This window comes from Adiantum capillus-veneris, chromosome 23 (assembly GCF_014529385.1).
Source record: "Adiantum capillus-veneris isolate H3 chromosome 23, ASM1452938v2, whole genome shotgun sequence".
In the NCBI taxonomy this organism is placed as follows: domain Eukaryota; kingdom Viridiplantae; phylum Streptophyta; class Polypodiopsida; order Polypodiales; family Pteridaceae; genus Adiantum; species Adiantum capillus-veneris.
Window position 1 is genome coordinate 109,730,918 of NC_140953.1, and position 17,590 is coordinate 109,748,507.

General features: G+C 46.4%; 1 protein-coding gene and 2 pseudogenes across 5 annotated transcripts in view; 1 reads left to right on the plus strand and 2 right to left on the minus strand.

Moving 5' to 3' along the window:
- LOC147428350 (cilia- and flagella-associated protein 251-like) overlaps positions 1-17,590 on the minus strand; it is a 235,631-nt gene that overhangs the window by 93,056 nt on the left and 124,985 nt on the right. The window lies entirely within an intron of this gene.
- Positions 12,180-13,526, minus strand: LOC147428351 (large ribosomal subunit protein eL18-like; annotated as a pseudogene).
- Positions 14,432-14,861, plus strand: LOC147428352 (eukaryotic translation initiation factor 3 subunit K pseudogene; annotated as a pseudogene).

Below are 17,590 nucleotides of genomic sequence, written 5' to 3' on the forward strand. Positions count from 1 at the left end.
ACACACCTTTCAGCAAGTGTCACTGTACGACATGCTTCGACTTGATGCAAATCTTAGAAGTGATACCCTTTCCATCATCCAGCCTCTGGACCCTGGTGCAGGGCCTAGTGGCGGGCACCTACCTGTGCAGCCGTTGGAGTCCTACATGATTTCATATCCAGTTACTTCCCTCACCGACCACAAAAGTCCTCGTCTCATTGGGTCTATTCTTGGGCATCAATTCTCAAGCGTCATAGTGGATGGTGGATTTGGGATCAATCTGATGCCAGAATTTACTATGATGGCCTTAGGTCTGCAGCCTACCCGCCCTGCTCCATTCACTGTTACATTTGCACACCAGAGAATAGTTTACCCGGTGGGCATAGTATAGAAGGTGCCTCTGATGGTACAAGACCTCACATTTAGCTTGGATTTTGTGGTGGTCACTCTTCCTCGGGTGGACGGAGGATTTCCTTTGCTCATTGGTAGACCATGGTTGCGGCATACTAAGGCACTTCATGATTGGGGAAACGACGCCATGTGGATACATACTGCTGGCTCCCCCATGCAACCAATTCGGCTCGAAGGAGGTATGGATCCAGTGGTTCATTACAACTCATTGTCAGTACAGTCCAACCCCGACCCTGAGCAGCCCATCCCACCTGACGGGTCTGACGAAGACCTGCTACAGTGGTTGGAAGCTACCACCTCGATGCCATGCTATGTGGTCTCTATTCAAAACCCACCTGTGTCGGTAACACTCTCTCCCCTAGCTCCTCAGGCGGACACCAATGTCCCAAGCCCTACAGCAGAAAGTGTGCCAGTCGAAGAAGTAAGTATGTTAGTCCCTGATTCCCATGATTCAAATGTTCCTCTGATGGAAGCCGTCGGCCTTGGTGAACCTATAACACATCACCGAAGGCGGAAGAAATCTCCTCTGCATGAACTCGCCAATGATTTCCCCCTTACTGTAACATCTCCTAGGTCGGACGTCCCGCCCCCTTGATCAAAAGCACTCCGCTATGTCTGTGTCTGCAGATTTACACTTCGAGGAGCTTCCACCCAGGATAGTTACAAGAAGAGTATGCAGAGTTTCCAATCGATCAAACACCAGCACATGATGTCTCGAAACTCCAAAGAGGCAGCTCACTTCTCAACTTCTGAAGTACTCTCCACAGTTCCACTTCCTGACCCGATCAAAAAAATCAATGTGGGCGACCCTGACAACCCTCACATTTCCTGTTAGCAGCTTGGTTATGGCAGCATCCGCATTACTTACTCAGGTAGTTTCTTTTATACACTCTTTTAAGGATATTTTTGCTTGGTCCTTCAAGGATTTGGAAGGGATCCCACCAGAATTGGGTCTCCACACTATCCCTCTGGTTGAAGGGGCTAAGCCTGTCAGAGGCCGAGCTTACAAGCTCAACCCATAGTATGGAGAGGCTGTTAAGTCAAAGCTCGAAAAAATACAAGAGGCAAGGATCATTGTACCTGTGGAGCACTCTGAGTGGTTATCACCCATGGTGATAGTGCCTAAGAAGCAGTTCAAGAAAATCCGTGTGTGCGTAGATTACTGCGCTCTGAACAAGGTAACTATCCCAGATGGTTTCCCCACACCTTTCACTGAGCGTGTGCTCGAAGATGTAGCAGGGCATGTATTATACAGTTTCATGGATGGGTTCAGTGGATACAATCAGTTGGGCATCCATCCGGGTGATCAGTTTAAGACGGCCTTTGTGACTCCCTAGGGTATTTTTATCTACACCAGGATGTCGTTTGGGTTGAAAAACGCTCCACCTTCCTTCAATCGAGTAGTATATCTTATATTTTGTCCTCTATTTACGGATCATCTTCGCATCTTCATGGACGATTTTTCAACCTTCTTAGGTGCCCTATGTTCAATTCCAGTGGAAAATCTAGAGGAGCACCTCGCTCAGCTCTCTGCTATCTTCCTCAAGTGCAAAGAGGCACTGCTAAAGCTCAATCCTAACAAATGTCACTTTTTGGTCACTGAGGGCACACTTCTAGGCCATGTGGTGTCTGCCAAAGGTTTAGCACCTGACCCAGAGAAGATCGTGGCAATCTTGAAGTTACCACCTCCCATCAACCCGAAAGGTGTTCAGAGCTTTGTAGGCCACACACGCTATCATCGCAGGTTCACACGACTGTATGCACAGGTGGCTCAACCATTGACCCGACTCACTAGTGTTACAGTACCCTTTAAATGGTTAAAACCTGAGGTTGAAGCATTTGAATACCTCAAAAAGCGTCTCACTGAAGCATCTATTTTAGTGGCTCCAGATTGGTCTCTCCCTTTTCATGTGCATACTGATGCCTGTCAACTGGCTGTGGGGGCTGTGCTGACTCAGCCTAGTAAGGAGTACAACCTGGATCGCCCTGTCCACTATGCAAGTCGCCTGCTCAACAAAGCGGAGCGCAACTACAGCACCACAGAAAGGGAAGGTTTGGCTATGGTGTATTCTTTACAAAATTTTCGTCATTACTTGTTAGGGATTCAATTCACTATCATCACGGATCATCATGCGCTACGCTATCTTCTGAATAAACCCCAAGTTGTAGGAAGAGTCTGGAGGTGGCTACTCATATTCCAAGAATTCGATTTCGAAGTAGTGCTGAGTCGAGGCAAGCGGCATGTCATGGCCGACCATCTCTCCCGCATACATACAGGTGAGCCTGATATTGGGGTGGATGATGACTTTCCGGATAGTCATCTCTTTAAGGTCCACACGACTCCAGAATGGTATGGAGATTGTTACATTTGCTCTCTACTGGCCTATATCCTGAGAATGCTTCTCCCTTGCAAAAAAGAAGACTATTGCTGAAGTCCAGACCCTTCTCTTTGATTGGCGGACAGCTCTACAAATCTGGGCCAGATGGTGTGCTACGCAGGTGCATCTCCCCTCATGAGGTAGACCACATTCTGGAGGATGCACACAGTGGTCCTACAAGTGGCCACTACCTTGGTCACATCACGGCACAAAAAATCTTACAGACGGCCTTGTGGTGGCCCTATATATTTAGCGATGCTATTGCTCATGTCAAGATTTGTGATATCTGTCAGTGATGTCCGCCCAAGCCTAGCAAGCAATCCAATCGCCCTCTGCAGGTATCTATGGCGTGGTTGCCCTTTGAGCGATAGGGCTTGGACTTTGTTGGTCCAGTTACTCCACCTGCTCAACCCGGCAATCGTAAGTATGTCCTGGTAGCAACGGATTATGCAACAAAGTGGGCCGAACTGGTGGCTACCATCGACTGTACAGCCGCCACTGTCGCAAAATGTTTGTATGAAAATATTTTTTGCAGGTTTGGGTGTCCTCTGGAAATCACCAGTGATCGAGGTAGTCATTTGGTTAACGACATGATCTCCACACTCCTCACAAACTACAAGATTTTTCATCACAAATCTTGCTCGTACTATCCTAGAGCAAATGGGCAAGCTGAGAGCACTAACAAAGTGCTGATCGCGCTTCTCAGGAAAGCTTGTCACCTGCATCCAACGACTTGGGCTCAGGCTATCCTCGGCACAGTTTGGGCTTATCGCACCTCCTTCAAGGCCACCACCAACTACACCCCATTCCAGCTAGCTTTCGGTTTAGAAGCAATCGCACCATATGAGTTCAACTCAGGTTCAACAATAGTGGGAAGTGTTCGTGTCACAGCGGGGATTGCTTCTGCAAACCTCTCTCGTCTCTCAATGGTAGAAGAAAGCAGGATGTTAGCTTCACATGCTCTCCAAGCCGAGCAACTTCGTCGCAAAGCGTGGCATGATCGACATCTTAGAAAGCCGAAAATAACGCAAGGTTCCCTGGTGTTACTCTATCAAGCGAAATATCTTAAAAAAGCAAAGAAGTCGGTTCCATCCTGGCAGGGACCATTCAAGGTGCAGGAGATTCTATCCCAAGGGGCCGTACAATTATCCACCCTTAAAGGAGTTCAGTTGCCTTTGATCAATGGATCTAGGATCAAATGCTATCATGCTGTAAGCTGACGATCAACGGTCTAAAATCAAGTGTTGATCCTCGCCGACTCCTGAACCCTTAAATGGATCTTCTTGTCATCACTATCTTAGACATCCTCTCTTTCTGCTGCTTCTTTTTAATCACTATCTCATACACCCTCTCCTTATACACCTCTCCTGCTGATCTCTTGCGTTCACGTTCATGGGCATGATTCTAGAATTTGGGAAACTCTCTCCTTCACTCTCGGTTTGTATCTTATGTAACCCCTCTCCTTCCCTGCTCTGATGAGTATGATTTTAGTCTTGGGCATAACCTACCCACTACCTCAACCCGACTAATGCCTTTTTTTACAAATAAAAACTTCTGTTGATCTCTAGCGTCTCATGTGGCACTAAGTTCTTTTTGCTATGCATAATTCTTAGTGCTCTTCAATTGAGTATCTATGAGTGTGCCATGTTCATTAGCAATGTTACTTCACATTTTTGTCTACCACGGATTCTTTCAGAGGTTAGATTACCTGATTTCCGCATTACTGTTAATCTTCCTTGCTCTTGCTAGTCCCTTTGCCTGTTTGCTTGGTGCTTCTGATGTACTCTCACATGCTACCCTCACCTTGCATCTGATTGGTTCACCAACTGCTACCTCCCCAGCCTCGCCCTCGCCACCAAGCCCTCGCCCTGGCTGGCCTCGCCCTTGCTGACCCTTGGTCTCGCCCTCGCCTGCTGGCTGCTGGCCTGGCCCTCGCCCTCGCTCTAGCCCTCGCCTGCTAGCTGCGGCCCTCGCCCTCGCCCTCGCCTCCTGCCTACCGGCCTCGCCCCCACCGGCCTCGGCCTCGCCCTCGCCCTCTCGTCTTCGAACCTACCAGCTGGGCTGAATGTCTCCACGTGAGCATTATTCCAATTAATTGAAAGGCTGACCTGGAATAATTTGCACTCACCTATAAACAGCCGCAACGTTTTAAATCACGATCATAAAAAACAAGTAAATAAAAATCCAGCAGCTCTGCCCATCGTTTTCAGCCCATGCCGAAGGCTAGCTTGCAGCACTATCTGCTGGTCTCTCTCCCTTCCTCGCCATCTGGTGGTCCATCTCTCCGAGCGCTGCATAGTACTTGGAATAGCACCTCGCCATCTGGTGGTTCCTCTCTCCCGGCGTTGCACAGTACTTGGAATAGCAGCTGAGCACAGTGAAGTTCAGCGCTAAATTATTGTACTTGGGTTAGCAGCTGAACACAGTTACGTTCAGAACAGGAGGAAAAAAAACAATTTCAAGCTTGACCTGGCTACAGTGACTTACATGTATTTTGGGTGTGGCTGGGTAAATGTATCTGGTTGTGGTTTATCTAGTTGTGGCTTAGAGAGCTCCCCTCAATTGCGAAGATAGTTATATCAGTATCAGGTGCTGTCATCATTTTTCAAGATGGTTCGTACTCGAAATCGGGAGCAGCACCTCCAGTCGAAGGAAGAATCCTCTGCCTCCTCGGGGGATAACAGTGACAGTAAATCAGATTATGCCCGAGGAAGATTCACCCCAATCAGTCACTGCTGGCAAGGTCACCACCCTCCAGGTGCCCCGCCTTTCTGGTGCCATCTCGAAGGTACCCTTACTAATGATCTATCATTTACAGGTGCCCAACCTAGCACTCAAAGATGTGTTCTCTCAGCAGCAAATACCACACCTGGGTCTCCAAAATTTGGCTCGGGCCGATTTGTCCTGCACAATTTCCAGTGCCAAGCTGAGTGCCCTCTTGCTTACTTTTCCAAAACTAAATGGAATTACCCTTACAGTGGAGGATATCGGACATGCTATGGAGATATTGAATATGCTGGCACCTTTGCTTGCCACAAAAACCTTCTCGAATCTCTCCCCGGAAGATACTGCAAATGCGTGCCAAGAATTGTTGCTGCACTCCCATGGAGACTATCACAGGAATCAGCAACTGTACTCAATTTTACAATATTATTTTTTACTGCGCGCACCGGAAAGAGTAGTTTCATCTTCTCCAGCTTCTCCAGGAATATGCGATGCATTTTTTTGTCTCTGCCACTGCTGCCTGCCGTATCCGTTTCACCATCTGCTATTTAAGGCGCTACAGGACAAGGAAAAAAGATTTCGGACTCAACGTAAAGGAAAAGCGGAGAGGTTCAATTGCTATGTAGCCCCTATGATGTATTGGGTAGTGCAAATTATGCAGCAAAAGGCAGATGCAACCGCTGTTCTCACTCTGCAAGATGATGCCAAAGAACAAGGACATTCCAAAATGGCCAAAGGGAAAGGCACTTTACGCAAGAGGGCAAAAGTACAAAAGGATTCGACAGAGGAGCTAGCAACACTACCCTTCTCTGAATCAAAGGTTAAAATCTCTGACGTCAATACCGCAAACCCAAGAGTGAGCACGACTACTTCTGTGGCCACCTCTACTTTTACACCACCTCTTGTGAGTAGTGTTGCAGGCACCGAAACACACTCTCCACTGGTGTCGGCAGTACCACTTACTACTACTACTCCTAGTGCAGGGACACATAGGGGTACTGCAGGGGCATCTAGCTCTGGCACACCTAGCTCTGGGCAACCTGACATGTTTTGCCAATTTTGCGCCTCAAGCCGACAGACTTTTCGATGCAGACAGAAGAGCAATTTTAACGATTATGGATGCAGCCATCTCATTGCAAGGTACCAACGGTCTGCATCGTGCTGTCTATGACAGTATGCAAAGGGAAGTGCACAGCCACCTTCAACGATCGATGGATAGGGACATGTTAATTGCTCAGACCCAAGATCGCATATAGATTCTCACTCAACAGGTACAGGACCTCAAACATATTGTCCGCACTCAACAAATACAGTTAAAAGAGGCAAATGATATGGCCACAGTTGAGGACCTTTCTCGTGTGGTACATGCAATGTGTCCCTCATGTGCCAAATACCAATCTATAGCCATTTCACAAACAGCTACAGCTACAGCTACAACTCCGAGTTCTACGCCAGTTCCAACTATGGCACCACACATACAGACGGACGTTTCCAAAGCTCATTCAAGGGATTCTCAAGCAGCTGAGAAAACAAATCCTACTACTAGGGAGTCTAAGCCAGCAGGATCGGCTTCCTCACAGTTTCATGGACCCTCTCTAGCCTCCCCCTCCCAATCCACCTCTTTCCCTCCGTCCTTCTACAGCTTCCCTGGATTCCTACCAACTGTCCCACCTTCTCAGCCTACTCAATCTTTTCCTGGGTTTGCACATGTCCCACCTTCTCAGCCTACTCAGTCTTTTCCTAAATTTCCACCTGTCCCTACTCAGTGTACTGCTGCTCATGGGGTGGCCACTCAATATCCAATGTACCCTCCTCATGGCCACTATCCCCCACCATACAAATGGCCTCCATCTCCTTATCCACTTTTCTACCAGCCTCCCCCTCCCCCTCCTCCATCATCCGACCACTAGTAGATATCACCTTTTGGAGTTTTTAGCCTGGTTGCAGATCTTTCAGTTCTTCAGTTTTTGCTCTCCGGGACGGAAAGCGGTCTTGTGACGGGCAACCTGTAGCACGCTACAGTGTCACTTTCACTGGACAGTTAGTACCGTTTGGACTTTAGAGTTGGTCTTTGGTCTGGTCTGGTTCACACTGGACGGACTCGCTGGCAGTGACACGTGGCAGGGATACGGTGGTCGAGTGGACATCGTGGCCATGTCACCACCACCTCTCAGTGGAGATAGACTTAGATGCTGACATTGATGAGCCATTGGTGGCTCTTTATGGTTGTATATATGAGTAGTAGTGGTTGGGTCATGATTTTATCTTTTACGTAGTCGTCTAGAGTGAGCCTATACATACAACACTGCTTCACCATCCCTGCACATCTGAGCCTCGACACCACATTGTACCTGTGAGTCCTGGGCTGCAGCTGGGTGTGCTACGACGCCAGAGTCTGTATCAGTTCTTTGAGAGTCGAGTCATATGTTCTGGTCTGCAGTTGTGTCTCTGTGAGCTCAGTTGTTGTCTGTTTGTTCCTTTGTTTTCAGTCTATTTGAGTGAGATTGTCACGCACATTGCACTGAGGAGAACCCACTGTAGAGAGCACGACACACTATCTGCGCTACAATTACAAGATTTGTAGATCTTCGAGAATCAAGATTAAATTTCTATCCGAGTCAGATATGTCCACTAATGATCGATCGATGTACTTGTCAAGAATTGATTGTTGAGGTAAACCATGGACCTCTTTTGAATTGCTTAGAGCTACAGTCTTTTGATCCAATAAGACCTTTTGTGCAACCATATCCTTTGTGAACCTCCATTTTTCAGCATTTAAACTGGGATTTTGGACCTTCAATTGCTCTGCTAGATGTTGGAGCTCTTTGATGGTTTTTGCATCCTGCTCCCTCTAACATTCTTCTTCAATGAGATACTCTTTAAGCTGGAGTATCTCCTTTTTTTGACTTTCTCATTTGACAATTTCTCTCTCGAATCCGCATTCTAACTTGGTTACATCAGCTTGTTTGATGAAACTCTGAGCTTCTATCTTCTCATTTGACAATTTCTCTCTCGAATCCGCATTCTATCTTGGTTACATCAGCTTGTTTGATGAAACTCTGAGCTTATATCATCTAGCCAAGAGTATTCACAATTGTGTTCCAACCAGTTTGGATAGTGGCAACACAACCATCAGTGATGATATCAGCATCTGTTCTTTCCGTTTGGTATCTGACCACTAAACATTGTAAGGCACTACCAATGTTTTTGATGAATCGATGACCAACTAGTCTGTTCTTCTGTAAAGCTATTGCAATATCTCCACAACCTCAAGGAGACCTCAAAGATCTATTGTGAGTGTCACTACAACATTAATACGTTTCTTCTCTCCTCCTCCTCCTCGTCCTTTTGTGATTATTGAGTACTAAGTAGCGAGTAGCGTGATGTAATTAATGGAAAGAGAAAAATCATACGAGAGGGGGGGCGGGGGGCGGGAGAGCACAAGATGTACATGGTTCACCTAAGTGTGGGCTACTTCCATGGGGAAGCAACCACTCATTGGCTTTACACTTGAAACTTAAAGTAATTTACAAAGGGTTTAAAAACCCTTAATGGTCGTCTCGCGTGATTCTCTCTCTATCTTGCACTTCTTGCTTCTCCTTGCTTTACTCTATTTTCAGGTGTAGAAGAGGCCTCCTTTTATAGATGCAAAGGAGCCTCTAAGGGTTGCCCCCTCTCATGGCCGCCCATGTGTAGACAAGTCCATCCGAAAGTAAGTCATTGAATGTTGAAAGCCGCCTGCCATTGAATGCCACTGATTGGCATGTATAGTCATGTATGGCTCATGCACTCTTGAGCCATGGCCTTCCCAATAGCACTCTATATACCCCTTGCACATCTAATACAAAGAAACTGGTTTTGAACTTCTCAGAGCCTACCCCGATCTCTACATATTTTCAATCAAACCGCTAACTTAAACTATCTGTTGGTCCGCCATTCGGATTCTGAAAGGAGCTGGTTTCATTTCTTGAATTCTTAATCTTTGACTAGCATGCTCCCTTAGACCCCAGACAATGGTTCTCATTGTTTGCTAATCTATAGTCGATTTGGATGATCAATACTTCATCATCTTTGAACTCAGAAAAGTCCACTGCCATCGCATCTGACTCTTTTTCTTCCTTTGCTTCCTCATAAAACTGATAGTCTCAGACAAAATTCTTCTAGTATTGTCCAGTTGGATTCGCTCACAGATCTTGATATAGATCTAGTCCTGTTCAGTTCCAAAGTTACTATCTAAACTCGATGATCTTTGTTCTCAATAACTGTCCTCACAGTGCCATGCCTCTACTAGCCTCCTGGGTCTTCTAGCTGATGGATCCTTTTGTGGGGAATCGGATTGTTGCTTCTAAACATTTTCCATCCTGAGATGCGATTTATCAGCCTCGGCCAAGTCCACCTTGACTTGCAGGACATCCTTCCCCAGGTGCTCCTCTAAGCCCTTTGCTGGTTTTTCAACTTCTTTTCCAGCATTTTCCTTACCAGATTCTTTATTTGCGAGTTCCTTCTCCAGAGCCTATGAAGCCTTCAGTGAAAGCCGTTGAATGGTTCTGGCCTCCGAGCATTCTGATCTCTCTGGAATCTTCTTCGCTAGACCCTGGAGTGATCTTGGCCACGAGTGTCCTTTGCTCTTGCCATTCACCCACCTTCTTGACCTTCCAAACAGCTCTTTGCTTATCCCACTTCAGTTTGGTTTGTTTGTTTGCCCGGCTTATCTGACAGCTCCTCGATGACAACCCCAACACTATTGGTGATCACTCACACAGAAACTGGGTGTGCCATCTTACCTCTACCAGCAAAGTTCTGATAACGTTCCCTTCTTGCCATGTTGCTGATACAGGCCCCATTATCCATATTCTTTGACATTCCCTCTTGCTTTGCTGGTTCTGAGTTTGCCAGAGCTATCAAGGACACATCTTTGTCTTCTTTGAAATGGTGCATTCTGATTTTGCAGTTGTTCCACAAATGTCCCAATGCTTTACAGTAGGTACATTGGCAACACTCGTCAAACATGTGCTCTTTCACTTGCACTTTGTACACCATATCTCTACCTTTCCAACTGCACGTAATATCTGCTTCAAGATGCCTCTATCTTCTTGGTCCAAGATCCCTTCTTCTTACTCTTAGACTGATCCATTGATTTACTATGAGTGTTACCATGCACCGAGCGGTTTTTTCCGAGCAAGGACAAACCCGAGCAAGTGTTTGTACATGATATAGTAAATTTGGAGAAAGACAATGCATGATATAGTCTTATTTAAAAAAATACGATGCATGTTGCAAAGACAAAGGATGGGATTGACAAAAGGAATAGCGTGGAGTCGTCTACTATAGCAGACTGACGAGAGACCTGAGCACTACAAAGAGAAGAAGGTACAAGGAAACGATGAAACTTCACGAAGTATGTCTCAGTAGCCACTACAACAGCCGAAGAACTTGTCACAATGCAGTGCAATAGGCAACCGACAAGTCATAAAAGTCAGAATCGAGTAGTAAGCCACAAAATGAGTGAGGTGTTAGTCCCAAAGCTTCAAGTAATATTCTTTGTGGTCTAAGCGTCTTAGCTATTCTAGGTACTGCTCAAGCTGGAAGAGTTGAGCATATTTACGTTGTGTCGCTCATGCTGGTATAGGTGAGCAAAAGAGTCAAATTCTAACACGAGCAATAGCGTGGGGTCAATGACACACAGTCATTGATGACAGCGTGGCTAGGCAGATTTTGGGGAGGCCTAGTTAATTTTTTTTATTAATGCGTTGCACTATGCCGCCCAGCATATGAAGCCTCCTACGTGGTTAGCTTAGTTGACTTGAAGATGCGTGTGTGGAGCAATGAGAGTTCGAGTCCAGCTTGCTAAGTTTTTGGTTGGACAACTTGCAAAGGGCTAATGCTGCACCTGTTGGAATCTCGGCATGATTGCAATAAATATAATAATGAACCTATCATTATGTTGAACTGAGTAGTAGGCCAGTTGAGGCTAAGGGGAAAAGGAGAAATTACACCCCAATATAGAGAAAAATAGTGTAAAGCCCCAAAAAATAAGCTTAATTTTCTTAAACTTTCTCCTCGCAAATTCAAGGAAAGGAATATGTATGTTTGGAAAAATGATTTTTCTTGAAAAGTGGTCCCTACAAACGTTCTTGGTGAACACTACCTCGCAAAATGTAATTTCTCTGTCCAAAAAAGAACGATGGAGATTGTCTTAGATATTTCTCTCTCTCTCTCTCTCTCTCTCACACACACACACACACACACACACACACTTTTAGAAAAAGGAAAAATTAGTCCATCACTCTAATTCAAAACAAACGTCACAAAATAAGACGTCTCATGTCTTGATGGGTATTCAGTATTAATAGACTAGATACCAATCTTTGCTTACACAGAAGACAAAAAGTAGTTCAACCTTGATAAATGGTGGTCCTCCAAACAAGAAACCCATAGCATACATGCATGCTATCTTACATCTTCCTCTCGAATCACCGACCATGGTCGATGTTGCGGCGGCTTTGATAGAATCATGATACATGATGATTACATGCATTACTTATTTGTTAAACCAGATTTTTTTTTTGTCAGCAGCAGCTTGTCAGTTCCAAAGGGCCACATACTGAAACCTCACCATGGCTCTCACAAAGACACCTCACAAAGTACCCGATCAACACAATTATGACGAGGGCTAGCAGACCTCAGAGATAAGTTTCAGTAACAAGCCAACTACAAGCACAGTGTTTGATACAATACTGCGCAAAAGTAACCAAAAGCTACAAAACTAAACTCTGTATCCTCTGCTGTTACGTCGACCACGAGCTCTCTCAAACTTGTGACCCTTGGACCAAACATAAGGCTTTGTGTGACTATGCGGTACACCTCAAGCTCTCCCAAAGTGCTTCACAGCTTCGTGGGCGTTCTTTGGACCTCTCAGAAGTATAGTATTTGAGCCAGTTGGGACCTTCAAAGCAAGTTGGTCAAATGTGAAACATTCTCCACCACCTTTCAAGATCCGGGCTGGGGTAGTCTCTGTATAGCGCAGTGTGGCAGCTTTCAATGCTGGAACTCAATACACCCTAACATCGTCCGTCACAGTTCCCACAATTACACCTCGTCCTCCTTCCCCTTCATGTAACGTATGAGACGAGATAAAGATAGAGGCGGCATGTTATAAGTTGTGCTCATAAACAACCGCTTCAAAAACACAGCATTAAACGGGCTGCATGTCCTTTCCTGGTAGGTCTGTAATGTGAGTGGGTGGGTGTTTGTGTGTAATTGGCTATGGAAGACGGTTATGGAGCTAATTCTGAGCGTTAACAAGAGTATTGGCTGCTCTAAAGCGTCGTGGAAAAGGAGCACTTTGGGTTGAGACTCCTCAAAAGCAAGGGAAAGAGGTGGGTGGAGTTTTGTGTCTATATTGTGTGTGTGTGTGTGTGTGTGAGTGAGAGAGAGAGAGAGAGAGAGAGAGAGAGAGAGAGAGAGAGAGAGAGAGAGAGAGAGAGAGAGAGAGAGCGACAGAGTTTTCAAAAAGGAAAGGTGGGTATTGTGTGAGAGGGAGGGCAGCTGGAGCTGGGAAAGAAGGTGGGTCTGGGACCCTGGGTTTTGTCTGCGTGCATGTGCGCGCGCGCGTGTGTGTGTGTGTGTGTGTGAGAGTCTTGAGATGAGAGAGAGAGATATGAATTGGAGTTTCGCAGAATTTCGTCCAGTGCGCCGGGACCTTGCAGTGTGTGAGAGCAACTGAATGAGCTTTGTGTTTGTATGTCTACGTCACACATGTACTAACGGCACTGCCCAGACTCCAGAGATCAAGGCGGCGACCTGGAGAAGAGAGTCTTTGTTGAGTCTGCGTCCGACTGAGAGAGCTAGGCTATGCAGAGGGACCAGTAGAGCTTGACAATAAGCAGAGGGTCCTTTCAACGAGAAACCTGTAGAGCTTGACAATAAGCTTCAGATAGACATTGTCACTCTTAGGAGCAGTGCGCTTTGTCTTATTATTGTGTCCCCCAGCAGGCAAGTCGATACCCATGGCTGCTTCTACTGCTGCTGCAACCGCTGCCAAGGACGAGGTGCTCCGTCTACCGCAACCCCTCTCAGAATCCTTCCTCCAACGGTATTTTCTCTCTCTCTCTCTCAGAGTTTTAAAAAAAAACTGTCTGAAAGAGCGCACGCCGGCACACGCTCTTTCAAACAGTGTTTTTTTAAAACTCTGTGTGAGAGAGAGAGAGAGAGAGAGAGAGAGAGAGAGAGAGAGAGAGAGAGAGAGGCTCCGATGCTGCGAGAGAGAAGCTCTTAGTGCAGTGGGGTCGGGTAGCGGCGCTTTTTTAAAACTCAGTGTGACACAGAGAGAGAGAGAGAGAGAGAGAGAGAGAGAGAGAGAGAGAGAGAGAGAGAGAGAGAGAGAGAGAGAGAGAGAGAGAGAGAGAGAGAGAGAGAGAGAGAGAGAGAGAGAGAGAGAGAGAGAGAGAGAGAGAGAGAGAGAGAGAGAGAGAGAAGCACTCTTCACAGTGTAGTGGGATCGGGTAGCAGCGACACCTGAGAAGGAGGTTACTCCTCAGTACACTATGGAACAACTTTTGGCAGTCAATCCCTACAATTGAGACATCCTTCCGGACCTTGAGGCGTATTTGCTGGAGCAGGTTAACACGCAGACTTACAGTTTGGATGAAAACCTATGCCTATTGCGGCTTTATCAGTCTGAACCGTCTCGAATGAATATCCAAATTGTGGCAAGAAGGCATTGATGGCGCTTCCTGCACCAGACTTCAATCTTTGCATGTTTATGATACCTGAAAAGCTTCAAATGGAGGATCCCTTCCTGACAACCATTTGGAGACAGCCAGATTCAGGGAATTTTAATGGGATGAGGCTGCTAGAAATCGCCATATTTTGGAGGGTGTTCCAGGGTTCGAGCAAGCAATACAAGGATCTGCTTTGCATGTTCTCTCTCTTTCTTACTAGAGCCCATAAACATGGAAGGTTTATCGCTAGACAAGTTTTTGGAGCATCAGATTGCTAGTAATGGTTGGTCTGTAGAAAAGCTTTTTGGTGGAGGACAACTTGTTGTCCTCCCTCCCAATGAGGATAACTATCCAGAGTTGAAGAAGAGCGTTGTGGAGAGCATTCCATTAGAACATGTATCCAAGCTCTTTCCCATCCTGACTTAAGGCATTTTTAAAGAGCTCGAAAGTAAGGCTGCACTGTGGTTTCTGCTAAAAGCATCACATGGAGAAATGCTATTCTTGTCACTGGGTTGCATTGTGCTCCTAATTATATTGCCATACTCAATGTTTCCAGCCTCATTTCAAAACAATTGAAGGTAGTTTGTTGGCACTGCCTGCTTGCAAGGAGTGATATAGGCATGGTGCCTATGAAATGCTGTACACAACTTTTAGGCTTTTTGAAGCCATTATAAGATGTTGCTTTTCAGCGTTCCTTTGGAGCCACGCTTGTAATAAAAATAGCAGTTGCAAGATAAAAGATAATTAATTGTCGACAACAGCAACAGCACGAAGAGCCTCAAGCAGATAAAAGATAATTAATTTGTCGACAACAGCAATAGTGCGAAGAGCCTCAAGCAGAGACGGCAAGGTATGTTGCTACAACTCCTCCCCTCCCGAGAGACAGTGCCGCCGTTGCATGGGGAGAATTTGTCCTAAGAAAAGTGTTCATAACTTTATCCACCGCATACTCTTTTATTGAAGCACTCCTTATAATCCCCCACCATTACCACCTCCTTTGACACCTTTGTCACCACCATCTTTGGCAACAACACTAACCTTCCCACCCCCTCGATGGTAGACTTCATACGATGGTTTGACCCATACTTTAATATATACCATGATGTTGAGTTCTCAAAAGAATGACCTCATTTCAATAATAGATTTATTTTCAAGTTCCCACAATTTTCTCTAGAGTAACGCATAATATGGTATCGTACATCAACCCATTACAACTTGAGGTAGAGTGAGAGAGAGGAGAAGAAGAAGAAGTGAAGAGCTCCCAAACTCTTCTTATTCATGAGATTTGTTTCAGTGGCAACAACCTTACCTTTTTAGTGTAAAGCACGTGGTTGAACCCTTTGATTGGGGGGATGAAATTGGGGAATAGTTTTTCATCACCCTTTTTATGGAAGCAATGGAACTATGACATATTGCAACGATAGTATACACACACCAGTGTGTCATATGTGATGCTTAATGATAATAAACACCCAAATTGTTAACAAGATCTATGAGGTCCTGCGTGTAAGGAGGTAGGAATATGAGATTTATATCCAACAAGGATCAATGGTGGTAGCAAATTTCAATGAGCTTCTAATATTTTGAGGGCAACGATTTCCAAGGAAAGGAATATCAACATGCCATTATAATGGTTCCAAGTGTTCTAGCCCATCGAAGGAAACACTCTACCCAAACCTTATTCAAAGGGTTTTGTCGGTCAAAAATTTGTGGTTGATTTACCATTAAAAATAGGTGCAGTCTTGAATTAATTTTTTGTTGTGCTTAAAGTCACCGAAGAAATCATGTTTGGTTTTTGTTTTGTATATGTGTCTTGCCCTATCTCGCTCGTTTTAGGGATTGCTCGGAAAATCTCGCTCGAGCTTTGAGATTCCTCATTTACTATTAGAAGAACTCAAACTAGAACCAGACCCCTCAGTAGATGATTCGTTGTCGCTTGAATTCCCTCTTCCCTTGTGGTCCTCCTTCTTTGCTTGTTGCTCCAACTTCAGAGCTCTCTGTACTAGGTCATTAAATTTCATAGTTGGTGTTGATACCTCTTGCTCCCTTAGTTTCTTACTTCTGAGTCCGCTCAAAAACCATGCACTACCCTTTTCTCTGAAGGAGGTTCATTTAGTTGTTTGGTTAGCTCCTTGATCTTCTCCACATAGGTTCTAACCGACAGCTTTCCCTCCTTAATCTTATCCAGCTCACACAAGATACCTTTATCCCTAATATGTGCTCGTTGAAGCCCGCGCCCCCCCCCCCCTGCTCCCTATGTTCCTGCGTATCTCCCTCGCCACCTGCTCCCCCCCTTGTCCTCGCCCTCAGCCCTCAGCCTTCACTCGCCCCTCACCCTCACCCTCACCCTCGCCACTCGCCCCCCTCACCTGCCATTTCGCCCTCGCCCTCGCCCTCGCCCGTCGATTTGCTCTTCTCGCCCGTCCTCCACCTCCCCTCGTTCTCGCCTCGCCATTTCGGATTTTATTTTAGCTTTGGGTAGCCCTTTGTTGCGCTTGAGCTTTTGGCTGAAAGGTTTTTTTCCCTCAAGCCTTATGTTCCGAGGGTGTTTTTGTCGGCATCAAAGGAATTTTACTCGTTTTTTCCCCGCCTCAAAGGAATTTTACTCGCTTATCCCCTTCGGCCTCCTCGCCTCGCCACCGACTTCGCCCCAGCTTCAGACTCTGATGGATTCTCCTCCCGCCCCGCCTAAGAGGGACTCGGATGCCCTCGAGGAGACCCCCGTCAGGCTTTCTCTTTCGCCAGAAGAGGAAGCGAGCCTCGCAGCAGAGGTGGAGCCGCTTCAGGCCCACTCCACCATCTGCCGGATTGTTGGCACCCGCCCCAATCGTGGGGAGATTTGAGATCTTTTGCAGGCCCGCCTTCTTGCTGATGTGGGCAAGATTTTGGATGTGCAGCTCCTGGGCCGCGGACATTATCAGATAGAGTTCGAGTCTCCGCAGAGCGTCGCCCAGGTTCTAGCTATGAGCCCTCTGGATATCAAGGGGGCTCGGGCTTTCTTCAGTCGTTGGGAGCATGGTTTTGACCCAGCAGCTGCCGCAGAGAGAGGCGTCCGTCTCTTTCACCTCACTGTGTGTTTCCCTGGCCTCAGACGAGAGTATCTTCCTCTTCTGTCTAGGATTGGTTCACTGGTGGGATCGGTTCTCGAGAGTGGTCCGACGGCAGCTTCAGTGGTGGCTAGAGCTGCGGGGCTTCCCTCAGTCAGGGTATTGGTCCTAGACATTGCCTCTCTGCCAAAGGCTGTACAGTTGCCTTTGGTAGGCGGGGGATGGATTGATCAGAGGGTTGAGTATTCGGGGCTCCCGAATCAGTGCTTTATATGTCGGCAAGTTGGCCATTTGGCCAAAGTTTGCCCTCGCAAGAGACCTCAACCTC